Genomic DNA, 20,661 nt, shown 5'->3' on the forward strand with positions numbered 1-20,661 from the left:
TTCAGAAACTTTAGTTTTTAGTTTTTTCAATAACCATGCATAAACATTATTCTCTCAAAAATACAAACATGCATGTTGCTCACATATTATGGTAGCCCTGTTTGTGCTAAATAGAGTGTAATTACACCTTTGCCATTAATATGTTTATAAGCAACTGAAAAAAGCACAAATGTCAGGGCATGTCAGAACATCTCAAGGACCCCAAAAACCCCTCAGACCCCAGAGGGTTAAAAACCTCTGGCTTTGGGAGTTTCTATTTTTTAAATGGATACATTTACTGTATATTCGACTTCAAGAATGATGTATTCATTCTCACTTTTAAGCTCTTTAATTCATGTTTCAGACTTGCATACTATGGTTAACCAAAATCACATGTGTAGCATGTTTGGTCTCTATGAACTCCAATTTTCATTCCACATTTGTTAATTTACATTACATTATGCTAACTTTAGTTCTACCAGCCGTTTCATTTATTATGAGTCAGTCTGATGTCTCTAATACTGGATATATATTTATATATATATATATCTCACCTGTGGTCAGAGGTCACTGCTTTATCTCTGAAATGAAGAGGAGGACCCATGGATGCGTCACTCTTCATAGACACACAGCTGGGGTCAGAGGTCACCGTTTCATCACTGGGGTCAGAGGTCACTGCTTTATCTCTGAAATGAAGAGGAGGACCCATGGATGCGTCACTCTTCATAGACACACAGCTGGGGTCAGATGTCACTGTTTCATCACTGGGGTCAGAGGTCACTGCTTTATCTCTGAAATGAAGAGGAGGACCCATGGATGCGTCACTCTTCATAGACACACAGCTGGGGTTAGGGGTCACTGTTTCATCACTGAATGCAGGAGGATTACCCATGGATCTGTCACTCTTCAGAGACACACAGCTGGGTTCTGGAGATGAAGATCTCTCGCTGCTCTCTCTGTTCTCCATCATGAGAAACTGACTTCAGATCTGCATATGGAAACACAGAGAACAAATCAAACATGACAATATATATACATTATTTCTCTAACATAAATTGTTATTTAATTTTTTTATTATTATTATTACTTGACAATATTATACTTTAAAAATTCAGATAATTACAATAAGATGATAATAATTCCTTCAACCTTCAACGTTGAAATATGGTTGTAATCATGTCAGTTGTTGTTTCAACGTTAAAACAATGTTTATATAATGTTTAATGCTAAAGGGTTGAAAAAGGTTAACACAAACACTTCAAAATCAACGTTGAAATTTTTACAAGATCTGTACATTGAAACAACGTAATGTCTTCAACAACATCCATCCATCCATCCATCCATCTTCTACCGCTTATCCGGGGCCGGGTCGCGGGGGCAGCAGTCTAAGCAGGGATGCCCAGACTTCCCTCTCCCTAGACACTTCCTCCAGCTCTTCCGGGGGGACACCGAGGCGTTCCCAGGCCAGCCGGGAGACATAGTCTCTCCAGCGTGTCCTAGGTCTTCCCCGGGGTCTCCTCCCGGTGGGACATGCCCGGAACACCTTCCCGGGAAGGCGTCCAGGAGGCATCCGGAAAAGATGCCCGAGCCACCTCAACTGACCCCTCTCGATGTGGAGGAGCAGCGGCTCTACTCTGAGCTCTTCCCGAGTGACCGAGCTTCTCACCCTATCTCTAAGGGATCGCCCAGCCACCCTACGGAGAAAGCTCATTTCGGCCGCTTGTATCCGGGATCTTGTCCTTTCGGTCATGACCCACAGCTCATGACCATAGGTGAGAGTAGGAACGTAGATTGACTGGTAAATCGAGAGCTTCGCCTTGCGGCTCAGCTCCTTCTTTACCACGACAGACCGGTACAGGGACCGCATTACTGCAGAAGCTGCACCGATCCGCCTGTCAATCTCCCGTTCCATCCTTCCCTCACTCGTGAACAAGACCCCAAGATACTTGAACTCCTCCACTTGAGGCAAGAACTCTCCACCAACCTGAAGCGAGCAAGCCACCCTTTTCCGACTGAGAACCATGGCCTCGGACTTGGAGGTGCTGATTTTCATCCCAGCCGCTTCACACTCGGCTGCAAACCGTCCCAGTGCATGCTGGAGGTCCTGGTCTGATGAGGCCAATACGACAACATCATCCGCAAAGAGCAGAGATGAAATCGTGTGGTCCCCAAACCCGACCCCCTCCGGCCCCTGGCTGCGCCTAGAAATTCTGTCCATAAAAATTATGAACAGAACCGGCGACAAAGGGCAGCCCTGCCGGAGTCCAACACGCACCGGGAACAAGTCTGACTTACTGCTGGCAATACGAACCAAGCTCCTGCTCCGGTCGTACAGGGACCGGATAGCCCTTAGCAAAGGGCCCCGGACCCCATACTCCCGGAGCACCCTCCACAGGCCACCGCGAGGGACACAGTCGAATGCCTTCTCCAAATCCACAAAGCACATGTAGATTGGTTGGGCAAACTCCCATGAGCCCTCCAGCACCCTGTAGAGGGTATAGAGCTGGTCCAGTGTTCCACGACCGGGACGAAAACCACACTGTTCCTCCTGAATCCGAGGTTCTACTATCGGCCGGATTCTCCTCTCCAGTACCCTGGCATAGACTTTCCCAGGGAGGCTGAGAAGTGTGATCCCCCTATAGTTGGAGCACACCCTCCGATCCCCCTTCTTGAAAAGAGGGACCACCACCCCGGTCTGCCAGTCCAAAGGTACTGTCCCCAACCGCCACGCGATGTTGCAGAGGCGTGTCAGCCAAGACAGCCCCACAACATCCAGAGACTTGAGGTACTCAGGGCGGATCTCATCCACCCCCGGTGCCTTGCCACCGAGGAGTTTCTTGACTACCTCGGTGACTTCAGCTTGGGTGATGGACGAGTCCGCCTCCGAGCCCTCAGCCTCTGCTTCCTCAATGGAAGACGTGACGGCGGGATTGAGGAGATCCTCGAAGTATTCCTTCCACCGTCCGGTGATATCCCCAGTCGAGGTCAACAGCTGCCCACCTCCACTGTAAACAGCGTTGGTAGGGCACTGCTTCCCCCTCCTGAGGCGCCGGACGGTTTGCCAGAATCTCTTCGAGGCCGACCGATAGTCCTTCTCCATGGCCTCATCGAACTCCTCCCAGGCCCGAGTTTTTGCCTCCGCAACCACCCGGGCTGCAGTCCGCTTGGCCCGTCGGTACCCATCAGCTGCCTCAGGAGTCCCACAAGCCAGCCAGGCCCGATAGGACTCCTTCTTCAGCTTGACGGCATCCCTTACTTCCGGTGTCCACCACCGGGTTCGGGGATTGCCGCCTCGACAGGCACCGGAGACCTTACGGCCACAGCTCCGAGTGGCCGCGTTGACAATGGAGGTGGAGAACATGGTCCACTCGGACTCAATATCTCCAGACTCCCTCGGGATCTGGTCGAAGCTCTGCCGGAGGTGGGAGTTGAAGATCTCTCTGACAGGAGATTCGGCCAAACGTTCCCAACAGACCCTCACAGTACGTTTGGGTCTGCCGAGTCTGTCCAGCTTCCTCCCCCGCCATCGGATCCAACTCACCACCAGGTGGTGATCAGTTGACAGCTCCGCCCCTCTCTTCGCCCGAGTGTCCAAGACATACGGCCGGAGGTCGGATGAAACAACCACAAAGTCGATCATCGACCTCCGGCCTAGGGTGTCCTGGTGCCATGTGCACTGATGGACACCCTTATGCTTGAACATGGTGTTCGTTATGGACAAGCTGTAACTAGCACAGAAGTCCAATAACAGAACACCACTCGGGTTCAGATCAGGGGGGCCGTTTCTCCCAATCACGCCCCTCCAGGTGTCACTGTCGCTGCCCACGTGGGCGTTGAAGTCCCCCAGTAAAACGATGGAGTCCCCAGTCGGAGCACTTTCCAGCACCCCTCCCAGAGACTCCAAGAAGGCCGGGTACTCTGCACTGCCGTTCGGCCCGTAAGCACAAACGACAGTGAGAGACCTATCCCCGACCCGAAGGCGTAGGGAAGCGACCCTCTCGTTCACCGGGGTGAACTCCAACACATGGCGGCTGAGCTGGGGGGCTATAAGCAAACCCACACCAGCCCGCCGCCTCTCACCATGGGCAACTCCAGAGTGGTGAAGAGTCCATCCTCTCTCGAGGAGTGTGGTTCCAGAGCCCAAGCCGTGCGTAGAGGTGATCCCAACTATCTCTAGTCGGAATCTCTGAACCTCACGCACAAGCTCAGGCTCCTTCCCCGCCAGAGAGGTGACATTCCATGTCCCTAGAGCTAGATTCCGCGTCCAGGGATCGGATTGTCTAGGCTCCCGCCTTCGACTGCCGCCCGATCCACTTAGCACCGGCCCCTTACGGTCCCTCCTGCAGGTGGTGGGTCCACGGGAGGGTGGCCCCACGTCACTCCTTCGGGCTGAGCCCGGCAGGACCCCATGGGGGGAGGCCCGACCACCAGGCGCTCGCATACGAGCCCCAACCCCGGGCCTGGCTCCAGGGTGGGGCCCCGGCTGCGCCATACCGGGCGACGTCACGGTCCTCCTTTTTTTGGGCATCATAAGGGGTTTTGAACCGCTCTTAGTCTGACCCGTCGCCTAGGACCTGTTTGCCTTGGGAGACCCTACCAGGGGCATATAGCCCCAGACAACATAGCTCCTAGGTTCATTCGGGTACTCAAACCCCTCCACCACGGTAAGGTGGCAGTTCAAGGAGGGGCTTCAACAACATAATAATAATAATAATAATAATAATGCATTTTATTTAAAAGCGCCTTTCTGGACACTCAAGGTCACTGTACAAAATAAAAACACAAGAATATATAAAAAACAAACAAGCAAAAATTAAAATAAAACATGGCACAAATACAAGTAAACGGGACAATGTGTATTTCACAATAAGTAAGATATTTTGAACAGGTGAGTTTTGAGTATGGATTTGAATTCTGTGAGCGAGTTAACCCTCTGAGGTCTGAGCTGTTTTCTGGCCCTGGAGGTGTTCTGACATGCTCTGACATTTGTGCTTATTTCTGTTACTTGTGACATTGTCATGGCTAAAGTCTTATTACACTGTATTTAGCACAAACTCTGCTACAATAATATATCAGCAGCATGTATGTAAAAGTTTGTAGTTTTGAGATAATGACATTTATGCGTGGTTTGTGAAAATACCAAAAAAAATTGTCACTGAAATAAGGCCATGAAACCCATACTGATTATTTCTTCACAAGACTTTTGAAAATTGTATCACGTAGCCTAGAATATTTGCTCCAAAACTATGTGAAAATCACCCTGACTGCTCATTCAGATAAGACAATATATTGATTTAAAATTTCTAAGACGTGTTTTGTGTGAGAAAGCCATATGCGAAGAGGCGTGATCATCTCATGAATATGTAAGCCTTCAACACCTGAGAAAGACAAAGACACTCCCCTAACTGCCCTATTAGGAGCTATCAGGCCCTGTAATTCAGAGCAACCTTGCACAAAGAATGAGGAGATTTAAAAAAGAATGGCTTTTAGATTGTTTGGATTTATTTACAACACAACATAATCCAAAAATACACAACAAATGACAAAAGAGCACATTGAAAACAATGATCCAAAGACAGAGACCTTTGTGCCATTCCTAAAAACATTGTACATACCTTTCATTTCCAAGGTGTTTGATTTTCACTTTACCATGTTCATGTACAGAGACTCATGTGAATGTTGAAGTCAGCAGGACTCAGTTGCATCTGGTCCCTGAAAGAAAAGAAAAAAAGTGAACATACTGGTATCAAGAGAAACTAGGCCTGCACGATTTTGGGAATACATTTTAGATTTTTCTGGTTAAAATTGCTTTTTAAAATTCACAGAATACACACACACACACACACAAATGTTTCCAACAATATATAATATAATGAACACCATGTTTGTTGTGCCTTGTAGGCATACGCTATGTGCAGTACTGCATAAAATAATTATAACAATAACCTATAGCAGCCTATAAATCTTCCAAAAGATTTCAGTAACAATGCTAGAGAAAAATATATTGATTATCTTATGTTACTTCAAATGTTTCCATTCGTTATGATGATATGAAATGAGATAATAGTAAAAACATAAAGCCTAATGTTTGGTGCATTTTTCCTTTCAAACGCAATCGCGCTCCAAAATATGATACATTCAAACCCACAGCGCGCTCCAAAATATGATACATTCAAACCCACAGCGCGCTCCAAAATATGATACATTCAAACGCCATCGCGCTCCAAAATATTAAACATTATGGTTATACATATCTATGTTTGAGCAGATATCCACAAACAGTATTTAACAGTAAACACGGGTCTAAATAGTATAATATTCACCATATATCTAGCAACAGTTCAACTGCAATGTGAAGTTTATGCAACAATACCATAAACTAATAAGTAAGAATTTCTTACCTTACATCTTTCTTGTCTTCAAATCGCGTTCTTCTTCTTCTGGGGTAAATCCAATGTAAGCTCACAGCGCGTCTTCCAAACTCGACGAAAAGCAGAGACTTGTGAAGTTTTTTGGTGTTTTGTGTTTGAGGTAACGAGGGCGTTCGCGTCCCATGTGGAGATTTGCATGTGAATCTCTTTTGCGCGAGTGGGCGTGGTCGAATTAAAAAATAATTAGCAAGCGTTTGAGATACTGAACATCCTGTTGGTTTTATACAAATTACATAAACAGAGAATATTTGTTTTCAGTTTGAATCCGATCATTTAAAAGTACACACTTAAATGTATATAAAGGTATATGGCTCATAAATGTGTGAGAAGTATTCGCTGAGTTTTGTTTCAGTTTATAGACGTGCTCAAGAAAAAAAAGTTCACCGCGGCGGAGAGGCAGAACGCACACCCTGTTTATTTTCTTTATTTTACAAAAGCACAATGTTTTGATTTGATTGTAAGTGGACACATACAAAAGTAGAAATATCACAGATTCTTTTTTTATATTTCTTTTTTCTGTATAACCATAAATGACGGAGTAATTTAAGTTTATTGTACTACAATGTGAAGAAAATCCAGCAAAACGCGGGGGCGCGTTTGCCGACCTCAGAGGGTTAATATTCCTAATGTGAGGCGGAAGAGAGTTCCAGAGTTTGGGTGCAGAGCAGCAGAAGGCTCTGCTCCCCATGGTACTGAGGCGGAAAGAGGGAACAGAAAGATGGGTGGAAGAAGAAGATCTGAGAGAGCGGGACGGGGTGACAACATGGAGGAGATCTGATATGTAAGGAGGGGCGAGGTTATGGATGGCCTTGTAGGTGAGCAGGAGAATTTTGAACTCAATTCTGTATTGAACTGGTAGCCAGTGTAGTTGTTGAAGAATAGGCGAGATGTGGTGGGAAAAGGGAGTTTTAATTATAACACGTGCTGCTGAATTCTGAACCAACTGGAAGTTACGAAGGGTTTTGTGAGGGAGGCCAAAAAGAAGAGAATTGCAGTAGTCAATGCGCGATGTAACCAGGCTGTGAACAAGGATGGAAGCAGAGTAAATGGTAAGGGAGGGACGGAGACAGTTGATATTACGGAGATGGAAATAAGCTGACCGTGTGATGCTATTAATGTGAGATTGAAATGATAGTGTACTGTCGAGGACGACACCCAGACTCTTGACCTGAGGAGAAGGGGAAACTGAGGTATCATCAATGAGGAGAGAAAAACGGTCAAATTTAGAGAGGGTGTTTTTGGTGCCGATGACAAGAAGTTCTGTTTTATCTGTATTTAATTTTAAGAAATTTGAACTGAACCAAGATTTTATTTCTTGTAGGCAGGTGGTGAGGGAGGAGGGAGGAAGTGTGGAGTTTGGTTTGCTGGAAAGGTAAAGCTGGGTGTCATCCGCGAAACAGTGAAATTGAATGTTAAATTTGCGGAAAATATTGCCAAGGGGAAGGATGTATGTGATGAAGAGGAGGGGCCCCTGGGGCACTCCTGAGGTGACTGGAGACGGCTGGGAGCGGAAGGATTTGATAGTGATGAACTGAGTGCGGCCTGATAGGTATGACTGAAACCAATGAAAAGGGGTGTTAACAATGCCGATAGAGGATAACCTATGGAGGAGGATGGAATGAGAAATTGTATCAAAGGCCGCACTCAGATCAAGGAGAACCAGGATGGACAATAAACCAGAATCAGCTGCAATGAGAAGATCGTTAGTTATTTTGAGGAGGGCAGTTTCTGTGCTATGGAGTGGACGGAAACCAGACTGGAAGGGTTCATAGAGGGAGTTGTGGGTGAGGTGAGTGTGGAGCTGGGCAGCAACAATTTTTTCTAAAATTTTGGAGATGAAGGGTAGATTAGAAATGGGACGGAAATTATAAAAAATGTTTGGATCTGAACCAGGCTTTTTAAGTATTGGAGTGACTGCAGCAGTTTTGAAAAGGGAAGGAACAATACCGGTGGTAAGAGATGCATGTATGATGATGGAGATAAGGGGGAGCAGAGAGGGGAGGCAAGATTTGACCAGATTAGTGGGAAGGGGGTCTAACAGACAAGTAGAAGGCTTTGACTTACGGATTGTTTCTGCGATTTCAGAGGGACTGGGAAGTTGGAAGATGGATAATAATTGTGATGGTTGGGGAGGATCATATAAAGAGGTGGGAAGAATATTTGGATCGATATGACGATGAATGTTATGAATCTTATCATTAAAAAATAACAGGAGGGCATTACAAGTGGCAGTGGAATACATATGTGAAGGAAGGTAGTCTGGTGGCTGGTGAATCTTATTGAGTATGGAGTACAGTGACTTAGTGTTGCCTCTATTGGAGTTCATTAAACCAGAGTAGTAATGTGATTTGGTTTGTACGATTGAGTCCTTATAGTGAGACATATGAGCTTTATGCATTTCTTTATGAATAGTAAGACCAGTTTTTCTGTAGAGGCGCTCAAGCAGTCTGGATTTAGTTTTCAGAATCCGGAGTTGAGGGGTGAACCAGGGAGCAGACTGAGTGAAAGAGACAGAACACATTTTAACTGGAGCAAGGGAGTTTAGAATGAGAGCTAATTGATCATTATAGTGAACAACCAGGTCATCAGGTAGAGAGTTATTGTCCAGTAGGTGAATATGATCAATGCAGGAGGAGAGGGTATCAGGGTTAATGTCCTTGATATTCCTAAAGGAAATAGACCGGGTTGGTTTGGTTGAGGAGAGCTGAAGTATGACACTGAAAGAAATGAAGAAGTGATCAGTGATAAGGAGATCATCAACTGCACAGTTAAGAGGAGTAAGTCCAGAGCAGCACAGTAAATCCAGGCAGTGGCCTTTGGAATGAGTTGCACAGTTAATGTATTGATTAAATCCGAAGCTGTCCAGACAGGATGAGAAGTCTTTGGTGAGAAGAAGATTACTATTGTCCAAATGTATGTTAAAGTCCCCAAGCACTATTACATTTGATGAGAGTGTAGATAGGTGAGTGAGTAATGTTGAGAATTCAAGCAGAAAGTCCTTGTGTGGCTTAGGGGGACGGTAGACTGATGTGATGATCGTTGGGGTTGGTCCGTGTAATTTAAAAACCAAACACTCAAATGAATTAAAATCAGGAACAGACACCGGCAAGACTTTCCACTTCTCGCGATGAATTATCGCGAGACCTCCTCCGCGAGAACCGCGTGGTTTGCAGAGGTAAACAAACCCCGGAGGAGTAGCGTCATTAACTTGGGAGAAGTCATTTGGCTGTTGCCAAGTTTCAGATAAGCACATGAAGTCAAGATCACGATCTTTGATAAGATCGTGGATGAAATGACCCTTTCCAGTGAGAGAGCGGATATTGAGGAAGCCAAAGTTGACGGTAGTGTTGCCACATCCATTAGTGGTGTTAGCCGACCTGGCTAGGCTGGCCAACGAGGAATGATCAGCTGCCCGGCTGGAATTCCTATGAGGACGACGGCGAGAAGTGGACCAAAAGGATTTAATTGCAGTGGAGTTTTCGTAGTGAAGGTTCCTACGTGACCCGCGGTGGATGTATCTCCGGCGGAAAAGATGAGCGCTGTCCGGATCGAGGTGCAGTGAAGCCGGTCGAGATCCAGGTAGGTGGCGCATCCAGAGGAGCTCGGCGGCTGTGTACTGGTGCAGACCAGCAACAGGTTGGTGAAGGACTATTGATAGAGTCCAGATGAGTGCAGACCAAACGTGAATAGTGTTGGTCCACATAGTAAGCAGTTACAGAAGCAGAACAGAATAGAAGCCGGAGGTAAATACATGTTCACTCACGGTAAAGCAAAATAAACTAAGTATTAATGGTTGGATGAGTGAAAATCCACAGTCCAGTATTTCAAGTAGACAATCAAAACATTAAAACTTTAAAAATTCACCGGTGAGTAGCGGCAACTAGGCGCGCCAGCGTGCACTCAAACCGGAAAGAGAACATACAATAGAGTTCTCAACGGGCCTGAAAATTACAACCCGACCCGACCCGGCCCGTGGATTTTAAAGCCCGGACCCGATGTAACCCGACACATCAACATGAATTATCTGCCCGAACCCGGCCCGCGGCCCGACGCCGCGTCGGAATTTTTTTTCTCATACACGTAATTATCATGACCAGCAGACGCGAATTCAAATCAACCCTTAATGTTCACGCCTTTTAACAATACAAACAACTGAAACAATAAACTTTAAATATGTGAATAGGCTGTAGTAGCGACGGTGAATTCACCTGCGGCAAGTTTACTTTTCACCAACTCCATCCTCTTCTCCAGGCTGGTAAATGTTGCCTCTAAGGTGGTTGGGGTACAGCTACCACAGCTGCAACATATATATGATAAACGGGTCCGGGGTAAGGCTAACCACATTTTAAATTGTTCTGATCACCCACTTTTTGGGGAGTTTAATTTGCTCCCCTCAGGTCGCCGTTTTAGGCTACCCATGTTAAGAACCAGACGTGCCAGGGATTCTTTTATTCCTGTGGCTATTAGGCATCTGAATTCATTTAGATAATATCTTATGAAATTTTTTATAGTATATTTTTATATTTCTGTCATTATTCATTATGTTATACTGACCGTGTATTGTATTGGTTTCTGTCATTGATTCTGGGGAAGGAGTGTCTCTATTGTTGTGTTGATGTGTGTCCTGTGTTGTGTTTATATTGTTGTTGGCATCTGGTAGTGCTCTTATTCTGTTTTTGTTTTAGATATCCTGCTGCACACTAAATTTCCTTTCTAAGGATAAATAAAGTGAAACTTGAAACTTAAAGGCGTGCACGCAGCGGCGTCTGCCCCCGCTCCTCTCCATGATGCACGTTGCACGCAGCAGCCAGACTTTCTTTACGGTGAACAGCAGCGATGATTAATAAATGTTTTTGTTTTTTACTGAGCGGAAAAGATTAAGCCCGAGGTCCGACCCGACCCGAGTCATTTGGTTATATTTTCGACCCGAACCCGGCCCGAACCCGCGGGTCCCGTCGGCTTTGTCGGGCCGACCCGACCCGTTGAGAACTCTAACATACAACAGAAATATCTGCCTTTTAAAGTATTATTATCATAATTTTTAGTATTTAATTATATTTTGATCATAACAGCTCTTCAATGTATATGTTAAAATATAATTATTATTGTTATTAACAATAATAGTTTCAACCTCAAGAGAGCAGTGCAGCAGAAACTTTTTGACTTACGTGATTTTGTGTGGATTTACAATTGTGTGTGCTTGCCAAACAGTTTACCATGCATTATTACATTTATATTCATACACTGTCTTGAAAACACCATTTGACCAATTAATTAAATAATACAGACTGCAAATAAAACTAAATAAAACTATTACTGTTTGAGTCGGTGTGAGCAGCGCCGCTTGCATTGATTACTCAGTCGAACCCAGATTATTTTATTTCTGCCTGTTCAATTCTTATTTTGGATGAATTTGAGTTGATGTGTCAATGAAGAACAAAAGCTGGAATGTGAACAGAGGAAGGGGTCGTACGTGGTCTGTAAAAATACTGGCGATATTAGGTAAGAAAACATTTTTCAGTCTTTAACAGTCTATGTAACGTTATGTTCCTGTCCTTAACCTTTTACTAATTACGGTGACGCATTGCTGCCACATACATATTATTTTTTCCCCTCAATTATGTCGTAATAACGAGATCTTATGTCGTTTTAACGACATCTTTTCTCGTAATAACGAGATCTTATGTCGTTTTAACGACATCTTTTCTCGTAATAACGAGATCTTATGTCGTTAAAACATATTTTTTTCGTAATAACGAGATCTTATGTCGTTAAAACGACATCTTTTCTCGTAATAACGAGATCTTATGTCGTTTTAACGACATCTTTTCTCGTAATAACGAGATCTTATGTCGTTAAAACATATTTTTTTCGTAATAACGAGATCTTATGTCGTTAAAACGACATCTTTTTCTCGTAATAACGAGATCTTATGTCGTTAAAACGACATATTTTTTTTGCCCTTATAAGGACATGTGTAGTCATGTACAAAATATGCCTTTATCCATATAAAATTGACAGCCTATCGCGCCTTTATCACACGTTCAAAAAGCTTAAGCAAATAGTAGCAGCCCCCAATCATGCAAAATTAATCAATGAGGCCCTTTTTTGAAAATATATTTTAAATAGGCCTATACGTTTTTTTATATATATATTATATTATATATAAGATTTATTTTTGTTAATAGGCTATATCTTCATTCATTACCTAGAGATATAAGTAGTCAAAACACAACAGAAAATTTTACAACATTGTGTTCTTATTTTGTTTAATTAACGAAATGTCAATCTTCGTCTTTATAACAGAAGATACAATATAATACACAAATCTTCAAGATACAGCCTACAATCTTCACATGTATAACGGATTGTCACCTTATAAACAGTCCTTTGTGTGGTGGAATAAGCAATGCTATATAGAAATATATGGTTATTATCTTAATTTAAATTTTATTTTATTATTTTATTAGTTCATTAATTATGCTAACTCAACTAATTAAATGTGAAGAGCTGGATACTAATTACTAATGCAATAATGTCAAATATTAAATGTAGGCTATTGATTAGAGTTGCCATAGACTAAAGGATTTTTCTAGACTAGTAGTCATTCATTTAAGCAATTAGGACTAATCGCACGTTTATCTTCAATCCTGGGTGCATGTAGGCTATAGCCTATATTCCGTGCTCAAGCGCATGCATAAAACTTGCCGCAAAGCGCCGGCAAAAGTAGGCTAATGATATAATAAATGTATCTGAAAAAAATAACGAAGCATTTTAATTGTTTATTAATGAACTAGTCTTTTCTAAATCAGTGTAGGCTGCCTGCATAGTTATCTCCATACATCTCCGCTGTAATGTAGCCTAGATGCGCCTTTCATACGGACAGGATTACATAATCAGATGGTACCGTATTTGCTTTCGATTGGATTTTTTTTCGTTGGTGGACATTTTTTTTATAAACTTTATAGTTATATTTCTCATGTCAGTGAGGCTTGTCTATACACTGTTTTTCAGTTCATTTTTGAGGCGCGCTCCAATTCACAGAGATCATGAAAGCGCGCCCAGTTCGTTTTCTTTTATTTTACAAAAGCACACCGTTTTCTTGTTGTTGTGAGTTTACACAAATAAAAGTAGTTGCGACTGATGTATTATTATTTTCTGTATGACCAGAAATGATGGAGTATTTTAAGTTGTTTCCACTGTTGATAGGAAAATGCGAGTGATGGCACCGGCGCCTTCATCCATGTCATAGTGCGCGCTCCACACTCCGCACAAACACACCGTTAGAGCGAGCGGCCATGCCAGACAAATTCTGTTGCATTTTATTGCGCCAGTTTGAAAAGGGCGGCTGAAACACTTAGGGTACTTCTCAATATCCCTCCTTGTCTCCTCTCTCCTCCGTCCTCCATCCTATGACCCGGAAACCAATCGAGCACAGCCATCTTGAAGGACATCTCAATTCTCTAATTGCACCACGAGGAGTCGAGGATCGAGGAGTGAGGAGGCTTCCAGAGGAGTCATAAGCGAGGATACACAGGTGTATCCTATGCGGAAGAGTTTTATCGACTAAAACGTGACGCACGTATAAATTCTCCTCCCCCTTCACATCGGTCACAATAATTTTGATTTATACTTTACCTTTGCAGTTTATATAAATCACACATCTCACATATTTCAACAGGGTATCTTGCTTTATTAATATTTATTATGAATTTCTTAAATAAACAAACTTCAACAACATAAGGGCCGATCCTTTGAGCGTTGCTGATGACGCGGTGAAGTGACGCTCGAGTGATCAAGTATTCCAATGTATAAAAAAGCTTTCATTCGATCCCTCCGTCCTCGCGTCTTTTCCTTGCAGCCTTTCCTCGCATCCTACAGGGGGTGGAGCTGAGACGCGAGGAAAGGAAGCGAGGAAAGGAAACGAGGATGCACAAATAAGAATTGAGAAGCACCCTTAGCCTGCAGATAAACGCCCAACGCTGGTGTTTTTCTTTAAACAAATTCGTTTAAAATAAATATTGTTTATGGGCTAATTAATGCCACAATAATTTGTTTATTTTATTGGCTACTTGTATTTTTCATTTTTGTTTTGCATTGAATACCATTGAATATTTGCATTGCATGCATTGAATATTTGCTGTGCACCGCAATGCCATCCTCCAATAGAAAGACACGTTAAGAGCAACCTATTTTCTTTATAATAAAGGGTTTCTATGGAAGGAAAACGCTTAACGTATAATTAAATGCATTGCGTTCATATTCTTTATCACTGAAGCTTTTTCTTTATTATAAGGGTGTATTATTCCATTAAAAAAGGACTGTTTATAAGGTGACAATCCGTTATACATCTTGAAGATTTTTGGATTGTATTTTATCTTCTGTTATAAAGACGAAGATTGACATTTCGTTAATTAAACAAAATAAGAACACAATGTTGTAAAATTTTCTGTTGTGTTTTGACTACTTATATCTCTAGGTAATGAATGAAGATATAGCCTATTAACAAAAATAAATCTTATATATAATATATTATATATATAAAAAAACGTATAGGCCTATTTAAAATATATTTTCAAAAAAGGGCCTCATTGATTAATTTTGCATGATTGGGGGCTGCTACTATTTGCTTAAGCTTTTTGAACGTGTGATAAAGGCGCGATAGGCTGTCAATTTTATGTGGATAAAGGCATATTTTGTACATGACTACACATGTCCTTATAACTCGTTATTAGGAGAAAAAGATGTCGTTAAAACGACATAAGATCTCGTTATTACGACATAATTGAGGGGAAAAAATAATATGTATGTGGCAGCAATGTGTCACCGTAACTAATCCTGTTACCCCTGTTTAATTTTAGATAAATATGTAAAACAAATATCAATAAATATTTTAAATGTTTAAAAGGTATTACATCAAAATTGAATAGAGTGTTGAATAGAGTGCACATTTAGTTCATGGTAGATTAAATAATGCTATAAGCATTTTTAACTTAAATTACTAAATAAATTAAATAAATCATTAACTTAACTTGTACTGTCTGTACACATTAGAGTTTCACAAATGGGTAATGGACATAGGCCTACTGCAACCTGCATAAGATAAATAAGTACCTCTGTGTGCGTTTTTGTAATGTTTAACCATTAGCGTAGCGCGCTAGCGATATTAGCACGTATTTTAATGTAGTACCATCTAAAGTTGTGTTAATGTCAGCTAGTTTAAAACTCAAATGCATGAGAGGTAAAAGAGCCTCGGAATGAGTAAAGTGATAAAACCGTCATTTATTCGTTAGAAGTATGTTTACATAACCTCCTCGATTTTGGTGAACCAGTCGGCTTTTCTTTTGTGCTTTCCTTGCTATGATACACACTTCTGATGGGATCGCCATGCTTTAAGTGTATGTTAACATTTTTAATCATGTAATAACTGACAGTCTCAAAGATGACAGAACTCTGTTCATGTTGTGTGAATGTGTTATAATGGCAAACATTTGTAAAAGATTGTTTAAAGGAATGGTAAAAAAAATTCTGCTTTTTAAGGACTTTTGAGTGAATCATTTCTTCTTTCCCCTTCAGATTCTCCAAGGATCCAGCTGATTACTGACAATTTGGTGGAGGATTTCTCTTTAGCTGCTACATTGCACTGTCACTTCTGGTACCCATTCATTGACCTTTTGTGATATGTTTTGATTTGACTCAATTTAATAAAAATTTACTTAATTTAATTTAATTAGTAAATACCTGTCAAGTATCCCGTTTTGGCCGGGAAAGTCCCGTATTTTACCCTTCTTTCCCGCCGTCCTCCCGTATTAGTATTTTCCTGTAAATCTCACGTATTTTAACCTGCATTATTAAAAAAATAATAATACCCTGGGCCCGGGCGGAGTAAAAAAAAAAAAAAACATTCCCAATCTGAGCTGTGTCACTAGCCACGCGATAACTGCAGTAGCCTACTACAGGTACTGTAGGTGGCAGTTGTCGCGAGGTTAGTGTGTGAGGTCAGATGATGAGTGACAACGCGGGAAATATAACAAAACAGAGACGGATGATGGACGCTACGACAGAGACGGAAGGCACTCCTGCCAAAAAAACAAAACCCTCATGTAAATACCGCGATCAATGGGACAGCGAATTTACTTTTCTGAAGAGGAGCAGGGTGGGGGACAGTCACGCGTTTTGTAACTGCGACTTTAGCATCTCACACGGGGGAAGGAATGATATATGCCAGCACGAGAAATCCGCCAAGCACAAGCGCGGGCTAGAGGCACAAAAACATGCCCAGGCGATGTCAGCATTCGTGACGAGAAATGCCACCGAGGCAGACCAGATCACACGTGCAGAAGTAAAAATGGCAATGCTGTGTGCCAAAAACAACATTCCTTTCTCCTTCCACGACGACTTCAACAAGTGTGTAGCTGACATGTTCCCGGACTCAGCTATTGCACGAAAATACTCAACGGGAAAAACTAAGGCTACTCAAATCATCAAAGGTAAGTTAGCTAGCCATATAGCTACCTATCTTTCTTACTGCTGGGCTACTGTACGTTTGCTAAAACGGTATAAAATGTGTTTGAAATGTGTTTGAATATTCTAACATTTGAGCATTAACCCATGGCATGCATGTTGTAGGCTAACTTACTAGCTAATTACTGGACACTCAACAGGTGCCATAGCAGCAGAACTAGAGGACGAGTTGGCCAAAACATGCCGATCTCAGCCCTTTTCCCTGATGTGCGACGAATCGAACAACAGAAAAACAGACAATGAATTCGTCATCCTGACTAGACTCTACGATGAGGCCACTCTGCAGGTCGCTACAAGATTCCTGGAGATGCCTACATGCAATGTAGTAAATGCAGAAAATCTGTATGAAAAGCTTAGTGAAGCATTAAGGTAAGGGGAACTGCACTATGTTGTTGACATGTTTAGTAGATTGCATTTCATTACAACCTTACATTTTGTCTGAGACGTTTTGTGGCATTTTTTCCTGTTTCCAATAAAAAAAGAGGCATCCCATGGGATAACCTGATTGCCTTTAACTCTGATAATGCGAGTGTTATGAAAGGCTGCCATAACTCGGTCATCAGCAGACTAAAGACCAGCCAGCCCCACGTCCAGGACCTTGGCTGCATCTGCCACCTGGTACAGCTGGCCACTGGCTGTGGCATCAGAGCAGCCCAGGTACCAGTGGAAGACATCCTGGTGGGGATATACACCCACTTTGATAAAAGGTAAATGCCCTGCTATTTCTCTCGCCTAATGTTGTGTGTGTTACAATGTAACAACATTGCATGTGGCTAACTCATGAACAAGGTAGCCTAGTAGGCCTGCAGTTCATATTCTTTACACACACACTCACTCACACACACACACACACACACACACACACACACACACACACACACACACACACACACACACACACACACACACACACACACACACACACACACACACACACACACACATCCAAGTAATTTTCTATCTCTCAGTGCAAAAAGATGTGAAGTCTACAAAGAGTTAGTAGACTTCACTGATTCAGACCACCTGAAGCTCCTCAGGTACTGCAGAACCAGATGGCTGAGTCTGTCAACCTGCATCCAGAGGGTGCTGAACCAGTGGGATGCACTACAGGTAGGATGGTAACTCCACTTAGCAGATATCTACACAGTTTACTATGCTATATTTCCATTTTAATAATGTATTGCCACCCTGTATCTCTATGTACTGTAGGCCTACTTTAACAGTCATGAAGAGGTGGAGAGGAGTGTTAAAGTGCGTGATCTGGCAAGCCATCTGCATGATCCAATCGTGAAGACCTACTTCCTGTTCCTGAGTGCTGCCCTTAAGACTTTATCTGAATTTAACATTGCCTTCCAGGTGGGTGTCAATGATATTGAATGAATGAGTGAATAATAGGATATAATTAAATGTTTGTGCTTATTGTAGCATTCTTATTTTACTGTTATTTTGTTGTGACCATTGATATTATCTGCAGTCAGAGGGAGTACAAATTCACAGACTTGAAGAGGAGATGTGCAGGCTGATGAAGAGGATCCTGGGCTACCTCATACCAGCCAGGGCAATCGTGGGTGTACCTCTCAGGGAGGTGGAGTCTGGAGATCAGTTGGCTGATGAAGATCTCTTTATCGGAGCAGACACAAAGGCATTCAAAGAAGCGCTGATCTCCCTGTGTCAGCCGAGAAGAAAATCTTTCAGTGAGTACCCAGTAGTTATATTATGATATCATGTTTTGACAGTATGAGAGTATAGGCTGTAGTGTGCCTAAAAATATTACCACTAATGCATTTTTTTCACTCTTATGCTGTTGTAGAACTGTGAGAAGCTTCTATGAGGCAGTGCTTAAGAAGATGTTCTCCTCCTTTCCCCTCGACCATCCACTCCTGAGGGACCTGAAGTGCTGGACCCTGCAGCTCGTCTTAACATAACTCCAGGGACAGGTAGATAATAGAAACAGTTTTCCAATAGGCTTTATGCCCAGCTCCACTACTTACCCTAGCAACCACCCTAGCAATGGTCAGACACACCTGGATTAATCAGTTTGTCCAATAATGTAAGACAGGAAATAAAGGAGCTGGCTTAAGTTCAGGATGTAGTGCAGCTGTGCATAAAGCCTGTTGATGTTAGGCAAGGCAATTTTACTTGTTACTTGATACTTGATACTTGTTTAGATCTGCAATGTTCAGTCAAACACTTGTTTTACTTTACAGTGGAAAGGCTAGGGGCCCTGTTCTCTCAGTTGAGGCTGAAAGAGGATAAGATGAGAGAGGAATTCACAGACTATCAGGTGACAGATAGTAAGCAAAAAAAACAGAAGCAACAGAAGACAGAATCGACAGATTCTGGGGCCTGGTAGGAAAGGACATGAGGTTCAGTGAGCTGCCAAAATTTATGAAGGCTTTACTATGCATTCCCCATAGCAATGCAAGTTCAGAAAGGGTGTTTAGCATGGTACGAAAGGTTGTTACAGAGAATAGGATGACTCATGTAAAATTAACCACTCTGGCCCAGCCCACAAATACACTCCTTCCAAAACAGTCTTAAAGAATGCAAAGTCTGCAACAAATTTGTACAATAACTCAGTAAAAGAGTAAAGAAAAGTTATGTGAAATGAAAAGAAAAACTGTAAAAGAAAAGCAATATGAAATGAAAAGAATGTGTGTAATGAAAATAAAATGTAAATGTAAAGACAAGCAATGTTAAATGAACAGAAAATATGCAAATAAGCCTTTAAATAAATGTTCTTCATATATACCCTTTTGTGTTTTCATTTAGGCTATAATGAATGTTCACAGCATGTCAATGTCAACAAAGGTAGGCCTATCATTGGCTTTATGCACAGCTGCACTACTTCCTGAACTTCAGCCAGCTCCTTTGTTTCCTGTCTGCCATTATTGGACGAACTGATTAATCCAGGGGCCTGTACCATGAAGGTAGCTGAACAAACTCGGGGTTACAGGATTAGTTTTGAGTTGACAAAACCAAACCGATGCAATCAGGCTTTATTGGTACCATGATGCAGCTCATCAACTTTCTCTGTCAACTCAGGCTTTGATCCTCAAGCTATGATTACTCCACGCGCGCATGCACATAAAAGAGTGACGTCGACACTGAACAACCAATCGCGGGTAGAGCGAGAGCGATGAGCAAGAGGAGCAAGAGATAATCATTCAGAATTACGATGAATTTAAATATGTATTTCAAGCTCGAAACAATACGGTCTCTGCTGCCAAAGCAAGAGAAGACTGTTGGAGAAAGTTTGCTGATTGTTAATGTGTAAGTTAAACAAATACGTTCTATATTTATGTAAAATTATGTATGTATGTGTAGCCTATATGTGTAATATAGCCTATAGCCTATTTTTATAATATATAAAAAATGATACATGCACATTTTTTATATATTATAAAAATAGGCTATAGGCTATATTACACATAGGCTACACATACATATACATAATTTTACATAAATATAGAACGTATTTGTACTACTAAGAAAGCTAGGGAATCCTATCATAAGATTAACAGAATAATAATAAAGATTTAAAATAATTCTTAACATGTATTATATTGTATAGTACATTTGTGCAATTTGCTTTAAAAAAATAAATAAAAAATGTGTTCATGTGATGTCACTCTATCAATATATCTTACCGGCAATTTTATAAAAGCCCTCTTTTATGGACATGGCCGATAAATGTCCGGGGAACACTATTAATGAAACTATTCAT

General features: G+C 42.1%; 1 protein-coding gene and 1 pseudogene across 2 annotated transcripts in view; both read right to left on the reverse strand.

Annotated features, from left to right (window-relative positions):
- Nucleotides 1–6,512, reverse strand: part of LOC309482539 (stonustoxin subunit beta-like) — a 45,748-nt gene extending 39,236 nt beyond the window's left edge. The window contains exon 1 of the mRNA XM_082148001.1: nt 5,595–6,512. The gene's annotated coding sequence lies outside the window, so the exon portion shown is untranslated. The remainder of the gene's footprint in view (nt 1–5,594) is intronic.
- Nucleotides 1–20,661, reverse strand: part of LOC309482478 (NLR family CARD domain-containing protein 3-like) — a 199,886-nt pseudogene that overhangs the window by 145,755 nt on the left and 33,470 nt on the right. The window contains exon 2 of the transcript XR_014211700.1: nt 534–967. The product of XR_014211700.1 is annotated as an NLR family CARD domain-containing protein 3-like (transcript). The remainder of the gene's footprint in view (nt 1–533; nt 968–20,661) is intronic.

Source organism: Leuciscus leuciscus, assembly GCF_965113295.1.
Source record: "Leuciscus leuciscus genome assembly, chromosome: 19".
Classification (NCBI taxonomy): domain Eukaryota; kingdom Metazoa; phylum Chordata; class Actinopteri; order Cypriniformes; family Leuciscidae; genus Leuciscus; species Leuciscus leuciscus.